General features: G+C 41.4%; 1 pseudogene; it reads right to left on the reverse strand.

The window, feature by feature from the left end:
* Nucleotides 1–3,001: 3,001 nt before the first annotated feature.
* Nucleotides 3,002–19,932, reverse strand: LOC134384410 (T-box transcription factor T-like; annotated as a pseudogene).
* Nucleotides 19,933–21,675: the final 1,743 nt, after the last annotated feature.

Here is a 21,675-nt window from a genome sequence, read left to right on the forward strand (position 1 = left end):
TCAAACAATTTTTTCGCTTGTTTTTCTCACAAGTTCTGTCATTGTTCCAGCTATGGCTTACTCACCATTTGCAGACGTTGTCACATTTTGGATGAATTACTTAATGGTGTATTTAAAGACATTTAAATACTTTCTTCTTTTTTGGTATAAGTATTGAGTATTTTTCGAGGCCATAAACTTCCCTGTGATTGGCCAGAAGAACAAAAGTGTACAAAAATGGAGAATAGGAAGACCTATAATATCCATGTACTCATTTGAATGTAGAGATTTCAGTTGTCTTAATCATCATATATGTTGGGTGCTAATTCTTGGATGCTGTGAGCTATGGTATCTGATGATGGTCCCAGTGTTTCTGAGGCAAGACGGTCTGATGATCTAAAAAACTCACTGCAGGGTCAGTAGCTCTGGATTTAATAGGGCTCACCCAGTGTGTTTCCCTTACACGTGATAATGTACCTTGTCCTGGTGCTTTTAAATTCATTTTCACCACTTGATACTACTGGGCCAGATTGATTAAATATCCTGGAAACTATATTGTAGTCCCATCTATAGTCCTGCCTCAGGGCCTATTCCAAAATTGCTCCAGGTCATGGACTTAAACTTTAACTCCATATTTCATGTCTATGCTCACCTTACCAAGTCCTCCAAGGAATGTTCTAGAGAGCCCATCTTTCTGTATAAATAATCAACCTATTTTATTCTGCACAAGTTTGATAAATTGTGTCAGGCCTGGTTTTCCCTATCTGAGACTTCTCTCCCCAGCTAGAGCTACTGGATATATGTGCTGGCTTCCCCTGATTTATTTTTCTTGCTGCTGCTGGTCTGCCTCTGCTTTTTAGTTCTGGTTTAAAGTCCTGAATGTTTGGTTTGTTCTAATATGCAGTCTCTTATACTCTGTTTTTTATAACAGGCCTTCTGACTATCTTGGTTCTTGTTTACCTGCCTGTTCCTCAGCCCTTCCTCATTCTTACTTATCCTTTTCCCAGGGCCTAAAGATCTGACCCAAATTCCAACCTATCAGCTGTTGGCAGACTTCTTGAAGCTTATGGTCTGCATTACCGACCTTCTCAGGATTGTCTGCCTCACAATTCTCTATGCTGTGTTGTGCCCACCTGTGGATACAGTGACACCTTTTCTTGCCTGTCTTTCTTGCCTGTCTTTTCCATTGCTGTCTGGACTATATATATATTGCCTGTCTTTTCCATTGCTTTCTGGACTATATATATTGGATGTGGTGCTTTGCCTGCCAAGTCGAGCCTTCCCTTGTTGCATGGGTGTATACCAGTTCTCCCAGGGCTGTGGCCAGACTAATTCTAAGTTCTGATCCCTCTTTCCACTCTTACCCCTAATCTTCTCAGACCCGAACAAAGTAATAGGGAATTGCCCACCCGTTTAAATTTTATGATAAACCAAACACACCACTATCCAGTTCAATCACGATGTGTGGTTTTACGGGAAGAAAGGAATTGCAAGCCTATGATGGTGGTTTTGTCAGGTTAGTACCATTGGGTTCAGACCCTGAAGGAAGGATTATGGTTGGATTTCAACTTCATAGTATTATTCTGGGAGCATCTGTACAGTTGCATTAATACAAATCTCATGAGTCTTCCTGTGTCTTAGAATAATGGACATTAAGCAGGTTTCAAGAATCTTAGGCAACAGATGGGATAACTGAGGCTTGGATTCATCATTGTTGCCCCTGAGATCACACAGGGATTTGCTGATAGAACAGATTGTAGGTTTTGGTTTTTAGATCTACCAATCCACTAGACCAAGGACTTGACTTAGAGCTTTTTGATGAAGAAAGGATGGTTTTCAGTTCTCTGAAGCCTTAAAGTAACTTAATATTAGAGCTGGGCTGGAAGTGATCTTGGAGATCATCTCATTATTAGTTTGAACCCTTATTTTTGAGGTGCTGATGAAGTTCCTGAGAGAATAAGAGATATGCTCTATTTCTCTACCTTGCTTCTGCACCTCCTATTGTGTGATTGGAAGAAATGGAGAGGAGGAGAGAACAGGGGTATGATCTATCAGGAAAGGCTTGAAGACCTATCTTAATCTTTTATGTAACTAAGTTTATCATATAGAATTTAATGGTAGTTGAAATAGGGAACATGTTCCCTTCAAACTCCCACCCAATGCACTGCCTTCAATGATGTTAGGCTCTTAGTCTTTCATTTTTCTTTTCTTTTTTTAAACCATATTTAATTGTTTTTTTCATAATGCCTTTATTTTGCAGAAAAATGCTTTCTGCTGATTGTCTTTGGCTACTTTGTCAAAAGAAATATATAAAACAGTTGTAGGATTAACATAGGAGGATACGTCAAAAAGTTCACAGAAAGATTTGTATTAGCTTTTAATTCTGTTTTTCCACAAACCTTTTGAAGTATTCTTGTACAAGAGATTTAGCTATATATGCTCAAATAAATTCAATGAGCAGAGCAGTCAAATTTCCAATTCAACTAAAATCCGCTATTCTCAGCTCTGATTTTATTCTATCCTTAACAGCTCAACTCTATGACACTTGCCACAAGAGAGGACTGAAAACTACTTGAAAGCAATAAGGAAGAGAATTAAAGTTTGTTTTTTATCTCATTAAAGTAGAATAGAATATTGGAGTTGTACAAATTTTGGTGTGCCAAAGTCATTTATATGTTGTATGAGAAGCAAACAAACAAAATGTTTCTGGACCCTAGCAAACATTTTTTTTTACTGTAAATAATGTTGAGTTAGGCCAACTGCATTGTTACCATACTTGAATTTACCTATAGCACATAAGTGACCTAAGACAACACTGCTGTTGCAAATGATGGACAAAGGGGTGGTGGTGGTACTCTTTGCAGAACATGTATTTCTTCTTTATTTTAAAATGAGGTTAATAAGGCTTTATTTCCTTCCCTTGACTCATGAGACTGCCATTTTGTACCTAGTAGATCAATCAAATAAACACTTGTTGCCACAACAAAAAAGTCATTGCATCTTTTAAGACAAGGGTCTTGATTCACATGGAAGGTGGTGACATTGGTTGTCCATGCGGCTGTGAGGTGAGCTTGGGCCAAAGCATTGCACTGGCTGTCAAGAAGGTCTGTGACCATGGCAGCCCCTTCATATAGTGGGGATTCTAGAACTAGATGGTCCAGTGTTATGACTCATGGGGAGCATGCTGGTATGGGCAAGCATTCTGAGGCTGGCCCAATTGTCATGGGATTGGAGCATGGATAAACGTGCACATGAATTGTCAGACTGTGTTGGGGAATTATTCTGATAAGCGTAAAGGCTGGGTAGAGGGATGAACAAGTGATTACTCAGGGTGGGTACCTTTCACAGCCATATGTGAAGGGAAGTGAGGGGGGCCTCCAAAATGAGGATGGGGCTTGGCAGGTGGACCGAAGGTGCTGGTTCCAGGAATAAGCCACCCCCCTGGTTGGGAGTACCCAGATTGCTGGCTCGAGGTTCTTCCATCATATCTTTGTAATTGCTTCTTTCCTTTGCATCAAGGAAAGCTTTTGCAAATGGGTTGTATTTAGTTTTAAAAGCTGTGATCTCATACTGACAAGCTGTCACAGTTGTGAACTGGGTCTCCAGAAAGCAGTGGCTGGTGATCATGCACTGAGGACCCCTAGGTCTCAGAGGCCCATACTTATTAAGGAGACCAATATGACGTGGTCCTCTCTATGCAGCCTGTTGGTGAACTTGGCTTTGCTGAAGGAGACAGGCACTTCCAACCAGTAGGCCTGAAGTTGGGCAAGTGGGAGTGGATGTACACATAGCTGGGTGCCAGCAGCTCTGGCTTGCCGCCTACCCCCACCCCCTTTTCCTCTCTCCGTGCCACTCCTGCCAAGACCCAAGGAGATGCCTGGGTCCCAGTATAAACCTGGAGGGAGGACGAGGACAGAGATGGGGGTACGGAGTGGGGAAGGAGGGAGAAGGTTTTACACTTGAACTCCCAAAAGCAAACAAATACTATTATAAGTCACTTTAACCAAGAGCTAAATGGTTAGTCACAGATGCAAAGTGCCGTGTGGTCTTCAGTCAGTCTCTTAGTTTTCCCGTCTATAGCAGAGAGTAGTAATGCAGATTTATTGGCAGGGTCGTTCTGAGAACTAAAGTACCCTAAATCATGTAATTAAAATGATCATTAAGTATTTTCCAAGTTTGAAGAGCCATGGAAATGAGAAAAGTACTCACCAAGGAGACCCAGTGTTTGAACTGTTGGCCATTCCTTGGGTCGTAGTAATTTCCTGACAGGAGCTGGCGGGGGAGGGGCCTTGACAGACATTGCACAGAGCTAGTTTAAGACGGTATGATTGACATGTAGTTATTATTTTATCTTTGTAAAGCTGCAGTGTGAGGCTTGTGACAGTGGGAGGAGACGATGAGGTATTTACTTGACAGCCTGCCATTGTCAACTCTAATGGGAGGAAGATGTCAGTGACCAGAAGGACAGCCTCGGGTTGTAAGTGGTTCATTTTTAGTTCAGTTGCAGTAACTCCTGCTGGTGATTTAATACTGTGACTTTGGAACTCTCCATGAGTGCTTGAGTGAATGAATGTGTGTGTGTGTGTGTGTGTGTGTGTGTGTGTGTGTGTGTGTGTGTGTGTGTGTGTGTGTGTGTGTGTGTGTGTGTGTGTGTGTGTGTGTGCGCGCGTGCATTCCTGTGAACAATTCCTGTTCACTTGCTTTTGTGATTAGCAGTGGGCCACATTCTTCTTAGGTTTCTGAGGCTTGGTGTTAAGCCAGTTTTACTAAGATCACTTGTTTTTTTAGACAAGGAAGTTAACACATATGATAGTTTAGTTTATGTCCACATTGTTGTGGAGGTGGGCTGGTAGCAAAGGCAATGGCGGTCTGCTATGGATTTTAGTCCCAATCAAGTTTTCTGGTCTAAAAGAAATGTTTTGTGGCATTCTTATAAAAGGAAGAAGTTGGGAAGTTCCTGGTGAAACTTAATTTTGCCACTGCAGATTATTAACGATCCCAGCTTCCAAGCCTTGAAGGTACTTGTCCCTGATGAGCAAACCAACTATGGGAAGGTAATTTTTTTCACTTGGCATTGAACAGTCCATAGCATAGCCATGACATGAATGGCCTTCCTTTGCCTTTAATGTTTGGATGCCAGTGGGATGGAAGTTTTTAAAAGGAGCTATATTGCCTTTTAAAAAAAATCTAGAAGTATAGCACCCCATGTTTTTCTTTTTTTTTTTTTCTTCTTTTTTTTAATTGAAAACTTATCTTACAAATTCTGGGAGAAGAGGTGAATTTGCCACTAGAATGTGATTTCCATGTGCTGTAGACTGAATGTTTGTGTCCTACCCAAATTCATATGTTGAAACCTAATCCCAATGTTACAGCATTTGAAGGTGGGGCCTTTGGGAGGTGATTAGGTCATGAGGGTGGAGCCCTCATGAATGAGATTAGTGACTTTATAAAAGAGGCCCCAGAGAGATCCTTCAACCTTTCATCACGTGAGGACACAGTGAGAAGGCACCATCTATGAGCCAGAAAACGGGTTCTAAACAAACACCAAATCTACTGGTGCCTTGATCTTGAACTTCCCAGCCTCCAGAACTGTGATAATAGTTTCTGTTGTTTATAAGCTACCAGTTTATGGTACTTTGTTATAGCAGCCCAAATGGACTAAGATGCCATGAATGCAAATATTTTGCATATTTTATTCACTGCTGTATCTAAAGGCCCTAGAACTGGGCCTGGCATGTATTTAAAGTGCTCAATAAATCTGTGAGTAAGTAAATCTCAATCTGTTTAATGAATGCATCAATCGAAAAAAAGGGATATAACCTACCATTAGGAGTGGTCTCTGACTCGTTTCATCCTTGCTTTTTGGGGTCAACTGTGTAATTGTCATAAGTGCTAAAATCTTAAACCACAAGAAATATGGAGTTGGTTTCCACCACAATGATTGTTTATGAAATCACTACCCAAAGTTTTTTCTCCCTTTCCAAAAATATTTCTCAAATGAATACATACCATGGGTGGAGGATTTTCCCTCCTTTTGGGAAGACATTTATTTTCTTGTTTCATACCAGTGTCCCTTGTGATGTTAACTTAACCCAACTACTGGGTTTTTTATTTTTTAGCATCTGAGTCACACTCAACCCTGTGCCAGAGAACAATGCAGTTCAGCTTTCTGATGGCCACATGCAGTTTTTGCAAGGATTTTTGCTCTTTATTAAACTGAAGACTAACTAATTTAGTATAAAAGATCAGACAGAGATGCTATTCCATCTGCTCCAGCTTTGCCAGCATACACAGAAACACTCAATGCCACAAAATCACACATATAAGAATGCTCCAGGATTAAGGGAAGGTAGTGCTTTTGATGAAGTATCAGTGAACAAATAAGATTTTAGAATCAATAATAATCTCAGCTTCATTATGTAATTTAAGCCCCTTTATTTACAGCTGAGGAAATCAAGGCCCAAAGTAGCACAGAGCAAGGAAGTATGAGAACTGGAGCTGAGATTTAAGCCCTCTGACTCACAGTAAATTTTTTCCATGATATTGCCACAGCAAGCCACAGGGAGCAAGTGTCTTTTTATGTTTTTTAATAACTATATATCAAATTATGAAACCAGAATGAGGAGTACAGATGTTAACCGTTTTTATATTTGCACTATACCAACCCTGAGGCCACCTAACAGAGCTTCATGGGCCATCCTCAGTGAGTCTTGGAAAGTACTTGAAGACCCCCCGCTGAAGGGCTGGGGACCGGGAGTTGTAGGCAGTGTGGTGTGTATGGAAAGGCCTGAACTGGGGTGGGGTGAGGAAGCTTGGCTTCTGATTCTGATTTTGTCGCAGGAAAGAAACTATCATTTATTGAGCCATTGCCACGCTATATATATTTTATCTTGATTAATCTTAATTGCCTTCTCTGTTAGGTAGGTTATTCTTATTTTAAGAATGAGAAAATTGAGGTTTAGAAAGGTTAGGAAACTTGCTTAAATTAAGGTAGCACAGCTAATGAGAGGCAGAGCTGTGTTTGAATCCCAGTCTATGTAATACTACCCAGAAGTTATTGCCCACTATCCCCCTCTGGGCCTCACTGGGAAAAGAAAGCGTCTGGACGATCGCTGAGATTTCTTCCACGTCCCAAATTCTGAAGATTTTACATTTGATCCTGTCTTTTTAACTAATGTTTAGCTTTGGAGATTTCATCCACCCCTGTTTTCTCCCTCCCTGGAGGGTGAACTGATAAATAGATTTTCGCACATTTGTCTCCCTCCCAGGATAGTGTGCCAAGTGGACCACTGGAGACTGAAAATTCTGTTCCTTTTAGGTGCAAATTTTGTTTCTCATGGTACTATGCTGTCACTAGGATCTTAAATAATTAGGTGATAGATGCTATTGACACTTTATTTTCATATTACAACACCAGATAGCTAAGAATTGCTACTGTTTTACCAATTAGTCCATGCAACCCCTAGCTCATAGAGCAAACTGTTACCTCCAGATATTTATTAGTCTGGATTCCCCAGAGAAACAGAACCAATATGAGATACACACACACACTTTTTGAAGTACCCTCGTGTGTGTGTGTGTGTGTGTGGGTGGGTGGGTGTGTGTGTGTGGGTGTGTGTGTGTGTGTGTGTGTGTGTGTGTGTGTGTGTAGGGCTGACAGACAGAGAGAGACAGAGACAGAGAGAGAAAGAGAGAGAGAGAGATTAGGGAATTATAGAGGCTGGTATAGTTCTAGTCCAAGTCTGAAGGCCTGAGAACCAGGAGAGCTGATGGTTTAAGTTTTAGTATGAGGACAAGTCTTAAGGCAGGAAAAGACCAATATTTCAGCTCAAAGACAACTGGGCAGAGAGGGAATTCTTACTCTGCCTTTTTGTTCAATCAAGGTCTTCAGTGGATTGCATGAGGCCCCTGCACAGTGAGGGGGGCAATTTGCTTTACTCAGTCTACCGATTTAAATGTTAATATCATCCAGATACACTCTCACAGACATACTGAGAATAATGCTAAACCAACTGTCTGGTCACCTGGTGGCTCAGTGAAGCGAACACATAAAATTAGCCATCACAATGTACTAAAATTATTATCTTTTCACACTTTAAGAGGAGATGAAGTGACTCAATGGATCAAAGCAAAGGTAGGGTGGCATACTATAGAAACCCTGTGTATTAGTTAGGGTAAGCTAACTGTTCTAACAAAAGGCCTCCAAAACATACTGCTCAGGCATAATAGAAGTTTATTTCTTGCTTGTAACAAAGTACTAGTCAAGCTAACAGGTCATTAGGCTCTCCAGCTGAAAGAGGCTCTTCCATTTTCAATATGAAGCTGCCTTTTTTTTTTATACGATAATTTATTGTACATACATGTGGGGTACAACGTTCATTTTCAATAACTGTGTACAATGCGTGGTGGTCAGATAAGGATAGCTAGCTTATTCATTATTACAATACGCAGTCATTCTTTGTGTCCGTTGACCAATTCCTCATTAGACCCCCTCCCGCTCCCCCTCCCCTCCCCTTTTCCACCTCTAGGAACCACAGTTCTTTTCTCTCTTGCTGAAAGTTCAATATATTACTGTGATACAGAGAGAAAGAAATATGAAGCTTTTGAGGTCACTCTAGAGGTGCCTCCGTCTCATCCAGTTTGGAGGAAAAAAGAGCATGGGGAAGTGCACGTGGGAGGATTTTATAAGCAAGGCCTGGATGCCCCACGTCATTTCTGTCACATTCCTTTGCATGGAACTCAGTCACATGGCTGCACCTAACCTCTAGGGGGCTGGGAAATATAGTCCTTGGCTGGGCAGCCCACTTCCCAGCCCTGACTCTACACAATAGATGGAGGAATACAAATTTTTAGAGGGTAGCTAGTCTTCTTTCATACCCTGGACTAAGAATCAGATTTGAATTCTGGAGCTGGCTTTCATATTACTGGTTGGTGATCTTATCTGTAAAACAAGGAAGTTAATTTATATCCAAGATATCTTTTTTTCCCCTCTTTGTCTTTTTTGTGACCGGCTGCACACCGGCTGCGCCACCCAAGATATCTTTTGGCTATAGAATTCTACGGCTCTATATTTCTCTTTAAAAGAAAACGTTCCGGCCGAGCCCGTGGCGCACTCGGGAGAGTGTGGCGCTGGGAGCTCGGTGACGCTCCCGCCACGGGTTCGGATCCTATGTAGGAATGGCCGGTGCACTCACTGGCCGAGTGCCGGTCACGAAAAAGACAAAAAAAGAAAGAAAGAAAATGTTCCATGTGAAGGCAGCTAGTTCTTTGCCTATATGCAGTGAAATTTTGGATAGGTGCAGTAAATCTTCTCCCATGCTGAACTTCATATTGGCAAAGCTGGGAATCTAGTGTAGGGGCTCCCAGATAAGTTATTATTCCCTGGGCACAGTAGGCATTAATTTGTGGAGGCAGTTCACTATACAGCAGGGGTCTTCCAATGAGGATGTGTGTGCTCCTGACATACATGAAGATTTTCCAAGGGGTAGGGTATTAGGGACAGAGAGTTTTAAGAGGATTAATTACCTCTTTCCTAAAACTGATCAAAGAACATCCACAGTTAAAGAGTTGTGTTAGTAGCCCTTTCCCACCTCCCCTTTCACAATGGCCCATCTCCCCCCATTATAAAGAAAGGTCTATCACTTAGCCTGAATCTGTTATAGTTCATTGTTCCAAGTGTAACAACCTAGGGAGCCAAAGTAGCTTTTCAAAATATTGGTGTTACTTATATTCAAGATATTAAACATACTTCTCCATTAGCTCATTAAGACGTACCTTTCTAATAAAAGTTTTACTTTTTATATTTAAAAATTATTATGAAAATATGTATATATTTCCCTAATCCAAATTGTTTTGATCAATTATGTACTAATAATAATTGAAAATACAACTCAGCAAAATATTAAACTTACAGACTTCTAGTCACAGTAATTAATTTTTTATTTTTTTCTTTTATCCATATTTTATTGCATATCCTCTGGCTACCCAGTGAGTTTTTTTTTTTTTAATTGAAACATAATTGATTAGGGCCAGCCCCATGGCTCACTCAGGAGAGTGCGGCGCTGGGAGCACCAAGGCCGCGGGTTCGGGTCCTATGTAGGGATGGCCGGTGCGCTCACTGGTAGAGCGTGGTGCAGACAACACCCTGCCGAGGGTTGCGATCCCCTTATCAGTCAAAAAAAAAAAGAAAAAAAGAAACATAATTGATTATACAGATTTGTGGGGTACAGAGTTGACTATCAGTATTTATGTACAATATGTGATGATCAAGTCAGGATAGTTGGCATATTAGTCATTACAAAATGTACTCATTCTTTGTGTCCATTCACCAATTATTTTTGTTTTATATATAAGATAGCTTTAAATTTAAAACTATTTTACATTAAAATAAAATTCTGTAACAAATGTGAAACAGAAATACAATTTCGAGAAGCTAAAGGAACGACTGTGTAGTCAGGATGTAGTAACCATTGAGACAGACTCTGCCTCAGGGCTAATATACTACCAGGTGAAACAATATAAACAGGTAAATGAGCAAATGTGCAAGATAATTTCAGATCTTGATAGATCCTATGAAGAAAGTAAGAAGGAGGGTGGTGCAAGAAAGCCTCTCAGTGGGGGTGGCTTTTGGCAGGGCATAGAAGAGGTTCTCTCTCCTCTTGAGCAGATATATCCTTGCAAGTGCGAGGCGAGGGTGAGGTAGAAAGGGGAGCCCAGCTTATTTCTTTTAAAGAGCTTGTTCATATATATTTTAAATTGATGCTGATGGAGATCAAATTGCTGTGATATTTATATTTCACGAGCAAAGAACTTTCTAGACCACTTTATAGTGACTTAGAATATCGTCTTTGATTTTGGCTGCTGGGCTTGGAATCCTGGATCCACTATTGCTGGTCATGTGATGAAGGGTCAGTTCTGTGAGCCACAATTTCTGCATCTATGAAACAATATTTAACATAGAGGAAGTTTGAAGTTTAAAGGAGATAATGTATATGAAGCACTTCGCTCAGAATAAGTGCTCAATAATGTTATCTATTTTATCAACATTATAGATTTGCTGATTCAACTCTGTTGTCTTTCACATGGCAAGATGAAAGATAAATTGTGAAATGAAGTCCTTTGCTGAACTGGGGCAGCACTTAGAGACATACTACGCTGTTCATTTCATGCCTTCCTAATTGCTTTATTTGTCATCGATTGACATTTATTCGTTGATTGATAGTCCAAGTTGGCCATGTGTTGACACACTTGCCGAGCAGACCTGCACCTCTGCTAGTATTGCCTTGAGTGTTGTGTGGTCTCCCTATCCTCCTTGAAATTGAGTAACCAAGTCATTCTGAGGATATTATGCATTTTCCTTCTCTACCAGTGCACATGTATCTCTGGCTAGAGTGTAGTGAGATGTAAGCATGGGAAGAGTATTTGGTCTCTTGGTCTCTCCCTGAGGAGGAGCTGATGGCACTGACTGTATTTCCTGATGCCCTAGATGTGGCTTCCTGTTTTGTTCTGGGGGCTTCATATGATACACCTGGGGTTTACTGGCAAGAAGTCAATATTTGCAAAAAAAGGGGCCTTAGGATCAAGTTAATATGGTCTGGTGAGGTGAATAGAGGAGAAGCTGAATGAAAGTGGTGTTAGAAAATATGAGGGAAGGCATGAGAAAAGAAACTGGAAGATAAAGTATGGTAGAAAAATTAGGCTTGAAAAAGTAGAGTCTGCCAAAAACAAAAGGAAGAATTCACTAAGATATATAGCAGAAAGAAAATTGTGAAATGAAGTAAGGGAAAAATACAGCTGACAAATCCCCAGGGAGATATAGCAAGGCCCTTAAAAATCATTAATGGAAAGTTTAATGTCAAAATATTAGAGTAAAAAGATACTTGGAAGTACACACCTTGCCTGTGCCTGGCTCATAAAAAATACCACAGAAGAGCCAATCCTTTGTCTCTGGCACCCACACAGCATGCGTGCCCTGAAATGAAATCTTTCATACCACCCCTGTACTCCCACTTCACACACAAGCTGTATTATCATTCTTGTATCTCATTCCCGTTGGCCCCAAAACATGTGTGCACCTGTAGGAACTGACCCAGAGGTGGTGCCAACATGCAAAGAACTGCATCCTGGGCTTCCCGTTCCTGGCAAAAGACAGTCTTCTTAAGTTGTCCATTTCCCCTGTCAGACGACTGCTTTTTCACATTACAAGTGTTTATTGACAGTCTCCCTTCATTCAGTTAAAGGCCCTTCGAGCAAGGGACTGTGGCTTTTTGTTCACTGTGGTAGTCCCAGGACCTAATGTATAGAGAATAGATTGGATGAGGAGGGAGTAGTTTATGTGGAAATACCAGGCAAGCAGTTTTGGTGAGTTAAAAGTTAATTGATTTAGAGAGCCGGAAGCTGCAGTATAGAGAAGCATGTGTTTGAGACTTGTAGGAGACATATTTTGATGAGAAGATGGGACTTCATGATTGACTGGATGTGTGAGTGAGTTGGAGGTGTCAGGGATGACCTGGGCAGAGCTCTTGATGGTGGTGGCATAATTGACTGTAAGAGAGTTTAGGGGGGTAGATAAAGACCTGAGATTTCTAGGTGGAAAGGTTGAGTTGGCAGTTGTATATATGGAGCTCAGAGGGAGGTTTCCTCCCCCCCAGTTCTCTAAACCTGACCCTTTTCCTGATCCCAGATTCTATTTCCAACCACTTATTGAACATATCCACCTGGAAGAGCTGCAGGCTGCTCCCTCTCAGCATGGCTAAAACTCAACCTACTTCCTCTGTCTCTTCCTGACCTACAAATCGATCAATCCATGTTGTGTCAATCTTTTTGATTAATGCAGCTCTAAACTCTCTTTTCCTGTTTCCATTTCTACTGTCCTTGTTTTACAGACACTAATTTTACCCTGCCTGTTATAATAGCTTCCAAATTTGTCTCCTTGACACTACTGTTCCTTGACTTCAAGTAAACTTCCTCACTGCCACCAGATGAAACCTTTCAAATACTCCCCATCAACAGTAACCCATAAATCTCAAACTCCACAGTAGTCAGAAAATGCCTTTCTCCTTCTGGCCTATGCCTACCCTATGCTGTGAATTGAATATCCCCCCAAACTCAGTGAAGCTTAAATTGTATCCCCCAAAGTTCCGCATACTAGAAATTTGGCCCCCACTGTAGCTATTGAGGGTGGGAAATCCTAATATGGTAATTGAAAGGTGGGGCCTTAAAGAGGTGATTAGATTGTAGGACCATGCTGTAGTGAATGGATTAATAATGATGGTCAGGGGTGTAGTTTGGAGGGCTTTAAAAGGAGAGCACATGAGAGTCTCTGTCTCTGTTCCTCCATTTTCTGCCAGTGAGACCCCTGCATTGCTGTAAAGCCAGCATCAAAGAAGATTCTCACCAGATGTGTTCACTGGACTTTGGACTTCCCAACCTCCAAAACTACAAGCAATAAATTTTGTTTTCTTACAAATCACCCAGTTCCAAATATTTTGTTATAAGCAACAGAAATGGACTAATACAGAAAATTGGTACCAGGAGTAGAGTGTTGCCTATAACAAATACTTGAAAATGTGGAAATGGCTTTGGAACTGAGTGCTGTGGAGAGGCTGGAGGAAGTTGGAGGAACAGGCTAGAAAAAGCCTAGATGCTAGTAAAAGTTAAGAAGACAAGAAAACCAGGGAAAGTTTGGAATATTTTAGAGAGTGGTTAAATGGTGGTGACCAGAATGCTTATGGACATACGGACTGTTAAGATCATTCTAAGGAGGTCTCAGATAGAAATGAGAAGGAGCTTATTGGAGACTGGGGCAAAGATCACCCTTGCTATGAACTGGCCAGGAATTCAGCTGCATTCTGTTCATGCCCAAAAGTTTTATGGAATGTGGAACTTCGAGGTACTGAACTAGGGTATTGGGCAGAAGACATTTCTAAGCAGCAAAACATTCAGGAACCTGCATGGCTACTTGCACAAGCCTAAACTGTGTTATGGAAGAAAAGGAATGAGGTAAAGACAGAATTTATAATTCAAAACAAAGTAGTGGGCAAAAAATTGGAAACTTTCAGCCTGGCCACAAAGCAAGGGTATAGCCCAGGGGCCCTTTGCTAAGGACCTGAGTACAGAGGAAAGGGATTATCAAGAGAAAGCAATAAAGACCTTCAAGGCGTTTCAGGGGCTGCCTCTTCCGTCACAGGCCCAGAGGCCTAGGGAGACAAAATGGTCTTGGGAAGCAGGCAGGAAGTACCCTCCTCGGGCTTACTGCCCAGGGCTAACTCGGGAAGCTGCTTCCACCATTAGGACCCTGGATGCTTTGGCTGCTCCAGCTATGGCTAAATTGGACCTGGGTGTGGCTGGACCCACAGCTTTGGAAGTTACAAGCCAGAAGGCTTGGTGGTATTCATGGGGGGTTAAGTCTGCAGGCTGGCAAACTGCCAGAGCTGTAGAGGCTTGGGAGCCTCCACCCCAATTTCGAAGAACGTATGGAAAATCCTGGGGACCCAGGGAGAGATCTGTTGCAGGGACAGAGTCACCCCAGACAAATTTCGCTAGAGTAATGCTGAGCGGAAATACAGAGTCAGAGTTGCAGCAGATAACCTCCATCAGCACCATGCCTAGTGGAACTGTGGGAGAGGGACTGCCACGAAGACTCCAATTTGTGGAGCTATCAGTGTGCAATGCCAGCCAGTGAGAGCTAAGCATGGCCAGAAACCAGGAGAACCATAGGAGTGGAGCTGCCTAAGGACTTGGGGACCCAACCCCTGCTACAGTGCGCAGAGAACCTCGAACATTGAGTCAAGGTACATGATTCTTCAGCTTTAAGATGTGTTGCCTGACCTGCTGGGCTTTGGACTTGCTTAGGACTGTTTACCCCTTTCTTTTGGCTGACTTCTCCCTTTTTGAACAGGAATATATACTATATGCTTGTCCCACCATTGTATCTTGGCAGTAAATAACTTATTGTGATTTCACAGATGGGGCTTTGAACTTTGGACTTTTGAGTAGAAACAAGTTAAGACTTTGGGGACAAAATGAATGTATTTTTATATGAAAAGGACATGAATTTTGGGGGCCCAGGGGTGGAATGCTGTGGATTGACTGACCCCCCAAACTCATTGAAGCTTAAATTGTGTCCCCCAAAGTTCCAGAAGTTGGAAACTTGGCCTTCACTGTAGCTGTTGAAGGTGGGAAATCATACTATGATAATTGAAAGGTGGGGCCTTCAAGAGGTGGTTAGATTGTAGGACCATGCTGTAGTTAATGGATTAAAAACGGTGGTCGGGGCGTGGTTCTGAGGGCTTTCATAGGAGAGCACATGAGAGTCTTTTTCTCTCTACTCTGCCATTTTCTTCCATGTGAGACCCCTGCATTGCTGTAAAGCCACCACCAAAGAAGATTCTCACCAGATGTGTTCACTGGACTTTGGACTTCCTAGCCTCCTAAACTATAAGCAATAAATTCTGGTTTTTTTTACAAATCACCCAGTTCCAACTATTTTGTTATAAGCAACAGAAACGGACTAATACACCATACCATACTTTTCTTCTTCCCTCCACCAATGTGTTATCAAATCTTTGGATAACCTATTATCCAAATGTATACTCTCTAACTTCTGCACCCTTGGGCACATTGTTTCCTTTCTCCAGGATGAACTTTCTCCATCTTAGGACACCGTGCATGCTATTTCCTTAGCTTGGATATGTTACTCCCTCCCCACTCTTTGGCCAGCTTAAACATTACCTCCTCATAGAAATCTCCACTGCTTTTATTTTCAAAGAGCCTTCTTTTCCTTCAAGGCACTTGCCACAATGATGATTGTATTACTTGTGTGATCATTCATTTAATGACTGTCTCTCTCACTATATCATAAACCCCATAGGGGGAGGGTCTGTAAACATTTTGTTCACCAATGTGAATCAGCATCTGTGGATTTCAGTTGAAGGCATGAATACAGGTGAAATCATTCAGAGAATTTAGAGTGAGGAAAACAGCCAAGACAGAACACAGGGGAATATCAGTATTTAAGGTGCTGGGAAGGAGCACACCCAGTGTCCTAGCCAAGAGCTAAGGGCATCCCCCTCCACCCAGAAGCAGGCAAGAAGCACACCAAAACCACCACTTCTGTGCAGGTGGCCACCATAGCCACTGCCACAGCTATGGCTGCTGTAAAAGCAGCAGCTCAACACCACAGCAGTAGCTACAGCCACTGTGCAAGCAGCCTGCCAAACACTTGACTGCATTGACAAAAGGAGAGTCACCAGCAGAGGCTGGAAAAAGAAGAGGAATTCTCTCTCCTCAAAGCCCACTCCAGAGTAACACAAGAAGGAGCTCCTCTCCTAGATGACAAGACATCAATGTAGAGATACTAGAAATAAGAAAGTCCATGAAAATATGACACCACCAAAAGAATAAAGTAATTCTCAAGCACCAGCCTGTATAGAGCAGAAGACCCTTGAAATGACTGAAAAGGAATTCTGAGTAACAATCTTAAGGAAACTTACTGAGAAATGAGAAGACTCAGTTAGACAACATAATGAAATGAGAAAAAAAAAATCCAGTATATAAAGGGAGAAATTTGCAAAGAGATTAATATCTTTAAAAAGAATGTAGCAGAACTCATGGAAGTGAAAGTTTCACTCAGTGAAATAGAAAACACAATTGAGAGCTTAAGCAGCAGGCTAGAACAAGCAGGAGAAAGAATTTCTGATCTTGAAGATAGTCTTTTTGAAATAACTCAGGCAGACAAAAAAAGGAAAAAAATTTTTTAAAATGAGGAAAATCTAAGAGAGCTAGCAGACAACCTTAAGCACACAAACATTTGAATCATGGGTGTTCCAGAAGGGGAGGAGAAAGACATGGAAAATCTATTCAATGAAGTAATAACAGAAAACTTCCCAGGTATAGGGAGAGACATGGACTTTCAGATCCATGAAGCTCAAAGATCCCCAAACAGATTCAATCCAAAAAGAGCCTCTCCAAGACACATTCTGGTCAAACTGGCAAAGCTAAAAGGCAAAGAATCTTAAAAGAAGAAAGAGAAAAGTGTCAACTCACCTATAAGGGAGCCGCTATTAGACTAACACAGACTTCTCAACAGAAACTCTACAGGTCAGAAGAAAATGGGATGATATATTCAAAATGCTGAAAGAAAAACAAAAACAAAAACAAAAAAAATGGCCAGCCAAGAATACTATACCCAGCAAAGCCATCCTTCAGAAATGAGGGAGAAATAGTGTATTTTCCAGACAAACAAAAACTGCGGGAGTTCACCACTACATGACCAGCCCTGCAAGAAATCCCCAAAGGAGTCCTGCATCTGGAATCTGAAAAGTGATACTATCACAAATACATAGAAAGAACAAAACCCACTGGTAGAACGAAAGTGCAAATGAGAACGAGAAAGAAACTAAATCTTACCACCACAAAAAACTATAATGACAATGAAACAAAAGCAAACAAACTCAGTCTCTTTGGAAGATGATAGGGAAACAATTCATTTTTCTAAAACTAGTAAGTAAAAGGGGGAGTCAAGCATTTATCCTGTCTTTCCTATATGAATTCTTCCTCAGGATAACCATAAATAGCTGAGGAGGGAAGATTTCTGTCTAATGAAGTATCCTGGCTGTTAAATAGGGAATAAAATAATTAGAATATGGCATTTTGCAAACCCCTGTTGAAATAATGAACCTAACAAATGATCATCAATGACGGCTAACATCAGAGATACAGTCAGACATAACAGGCCTCCTGCAGTAAGAACGTAAGCCTCTGAAGCCAAATCTAACCTGAGTGAGACCAAGCCTCAGGATCCAGCAACCAATCATCAGGGAATGCAGGGGACAGTGGAACATGTTAAATGACACTACTGGGATGGAGCCAGCAAATCCAGACCTTGGGAAAACTTATGGGGTAAAGCGGAAAAAATTAGACAAAAGGGGAACCTATACATTAAAAGAGACTTAGGAGACAGCCAACATAGCAACCAACGCAAACAAGCAGAACTTATTCAGAACCTGATATAAACAAATCGACTGTAAGAAAGAAAGAGGGAGGGGGAGAGAATTGCAGACATTTAAACATGTTTAATGTTTGATTATATCAAGGAATTATTATTGATTTTTAAAATGCAAAAATAAAAATAAGGTGCTGGGACCTGAAGGCAGATCCATGAAGAAATCTGAAGAGCAGCACTGAAGAAGGTAAGAGAACAGGGCAAAACCTTGTCATGGAAGCCAATGATGGAGAGAATTCAAAGGAGGAGGGAACAATTAACTGGATAGGACCAAATGACACATAAATCCACAAAAATAAATACTCCAGAGAATCCTTTAGATTTGTCACCTAGAAGATTGGAGATCATAATGGAATTTTGATAGAGCGATGGGACAGAAAGCCAGATTGTAGGGTATTGAGTTAATGAGAGGTGAAAAGTGGAGACAATGAATACATGTTGTTGTTTTAAAAAACTTTATCTCTGAATTAAAAGAGAAAGAGTTATGGAAGTAGTTAGAAGAGAATATAGAATTGAAAGGGGATTTAAAAAAAAGATGTTTACAAATTGTAGGAAGGTGTAAGTAAAGATGGATGAGTTGAATATGTGTGAGAGATGGTATAATGGATAAAGAGTGTCCCAGAGCTCATGGAGGATTTAGAGCACATGCATGGGAATAAGCTTTGGGCTAAAAGAGAAACATCCTTTGCTTGTGAGCGTGGGATGTGTGATAAATGAATAAAAAAATTTAAAAGATAAGAATATGTGCATGTAAATGTATTTGTAGGTTAAGAATCAAATAAGAAGCCAAGCCAATATATCCATTGTGATTCCAATTCATTTATGAAGGGATAGGCAAGCTAAACCATTCTTCATAGAGAAAGATATTATTGTGAACCCCACATGAACTTTGGACTATAGGGTTAGTTTTATGCCTGGTTTACCTGGTCTATCATCCATTCTCTTTTGACAGTTTAGTTTCACTTGAAAGAGTTGTGGATGTTGGAGAGTTCTACCTATGTGAAAAGCCCATCTTGGACTTAACAAACTAACCCTGTGATTAACAACACAATTTTGGCTATCATATGAACCTGGGTTTGAATTTTTGGCTCTACCATCTGTATAAGTCTGTTTCTGTTGCTTATAATAAAATACCTAGAATTGGATGATTTCTAAGAAAATGAAATTTATTGCTTACAGTTTCTGAGGCTGGCAAGTCCAAAGTCCAGGGAACACATCTGGTGAGGTGACCCTACAGCAATGCAGGGTGTCACATGATAAGAATGGTGGAGCTGAGAGAGAGAGAGACTCTCACATGCCCTCCTTCCAAAACCCTCAGAACCACACCTCTGACAACCATTATTAATCCATTCATTAAGTACAGTCCTCAGAATCTAATCACTTCTTCAAGGCCTCACCTTTCAATTACCATAATAGGATCCCCCCCTTTATACCATCACAGTGGGGACTAAGTTTTGGGGGGACATCAATCCACAGCATTTCATCCCTGGACCCCCAAACTCATATACTTTTCACATACAAATACATTCATTTCATCCCCAAAGTCTTGTTTCTACTCAAAAGTCTAAAGTTCAAAGTCCTATCTTTGAAATCAAAACAAGTTATCTACTGCCAAGATACAATGGTGGGACAAGTATATGGTACATATTCCCATTCAGAAAGGGAGAAATAATGCCAAAAGAAAGGGGTAATGAGTTCTAAGCATGCCTGAAACCCAGCAGGACAGGCATTCATCTCAAAGCTGGTAAATCATGTACCTTGACTCCATGTTTGACGTACTCTGCATACCAGTGTGGGGGTTGGGCCCCCAAATCCTTGGGAAGCTCCACTTCTATGGCTTTCCTGGTCTGAGGCCATGCTTCAGGTCTCACAGCCTGGCATTGCATGCTGGTGGATTCACAATTCTGGGATCTACATGGCAGTCCTGCTCCCACAACTCTACGAGGCATGGTGCTGATGGGTTTCTCTGCTGCTACTCCAACCCCATGTTTCCACTAGTCATTATTCTAGCAAAGTTGTTCCAGTCGACTCTGCCTCTGTGACAGGTCTCCTCCTGGGCCCCTGGGCTTTTCCATACATCCATTCCACCCAATCAGGGTGAAAGCTCCCAAGCCTCCACAGCTCTGGCATTCTGAGAGCCTGCGGATCTAACACCACATGGATGCTGCCAAGGCTTCTGGCTTGTATTTTCAAAAGCTGTGGGTCCAGCCACACCTGTGGCCAGTTTAACCATAGGCAGAGCAGCCAAAGCAGCTGGGGTGCTGATGTGGGGAGCAGCATCCCAAGCTGATGTGGGGGCACCGAGCCCATAAAGAGTGCCTCGGGCCCATTCCAAAGACCATTCTGTCTCCTTAGGCCTCTGGTCTTGTAATGAAAGACAGCAGTCTCTGAAATGCCTTCAAGGTCTTTTTCCCCTTCTCTTGATAATCTCTTTCTTCTGTACTCATCTCCTTAGCAAATAGTTGCTGGGCTACACCTTTCAATTGTTCTCCTGAAAATGCTCTCTGCTTCTCTACCTCATGACAAGGCTATAAATTTTCCAAATCTTTATGCTCTGCTTGCCATTTAAATTCTGGCTCTACGTCATGCCTTTGCCACCATAATTCAGCATGGGCTGTTACAAGTAGCCATGCAGCCTCTTTAATGCTTTGCTGCTTAGAAACTTCTTCTGCCAAATAACCTGGGTCAGTCAGTACCTTAAAGTTCCACCTTCCATAATACTTTTGGGCATGAACAGAATGCAGCCAAGTTTCTTGCCAGTTTTTAGCAAAGGGAATCTTTGTCCCAGTTTCCATAAGTCCCTTCTCATTTGCATCTGAAATCTTCTCAGAATGGCCTTTACTGTCCATATTTCTATTAGCATTTTGCCCTCCACTATTTACCCAGTCACTAAGAAGTTCCAAACTTTGCCTGGTTTTCTTGTCTTCTAAACTCTTGCCAGCATCTAGGCTTTTCCTAGCCTGTACCTGCAAATTCTTCCTCTCTTCAACACCCAGTTCCAAAGCTGCTTCCATATTTTCAAGTATTTATTACAAGCAACACCCCACTTCTCTGGTACCAATTTTCTATATTAGTCTGTTTCTGTTGCTTATAACAAAATGCCTGGAATTGGATAATTTGTAAGGAAATGAAATTTATTGCTTATGTTTTTTGAGGCTGGCAAGTCTAAAGTCCAGGGAACACATCTGGTGAGGTGTCCCTACAGCAGCAATGCAGTGTGTCACATAGCGATAATGGTGGAGCAGAGTGGGAGAGACTCTCACAAGCTCTCCTTTTAAAGCCCTCAGAACCACATCCCTGACCACCATTGTGAATCCATTCACTAGGCACAGTCCTCAGAATCTAATCATCTCTTCAAGGCCCCACCTTTCAATTACCATAATATGATTTCCCACCCTCTTTACACTGTCACAGTGGGACGAAGTTTTGGGGGGACATCAATCCACAGCACCATCTCTCATGTGACCTTGGGTAACTTAGCCATTCAAAGGTTTACTTTTCTTGTCCGAAAAGCGGGAGTATAACTACCTGCCTTGCAGATTTGTTGTGAGGATTACATGACGTAACACATGTAAGTGATTACTCCAGCATGTGCAATGCACAATAATGAGATTTTTGAATTAGAAATTTGACAAGCGTTTTTTTCTTTTTATCCCCCTTTATGATACCTAGTTATTCTGGCAGGGAATTTC

Source organism: Cynocephalus volans, chromosome 8, assembly GCF_027409185.1.
Source record: "Cynocephalus volans isolate mCynVol1 chromosome 8, mCynVol1.pri, whole genome shotgun sequence".
Taxonomy (NCBI): Eukaryota; Metazoa; Chordata; class Mammalia; order Dermoptera; family Cynocephalidae; genus Cynocephalus; species Cynocephalus volans.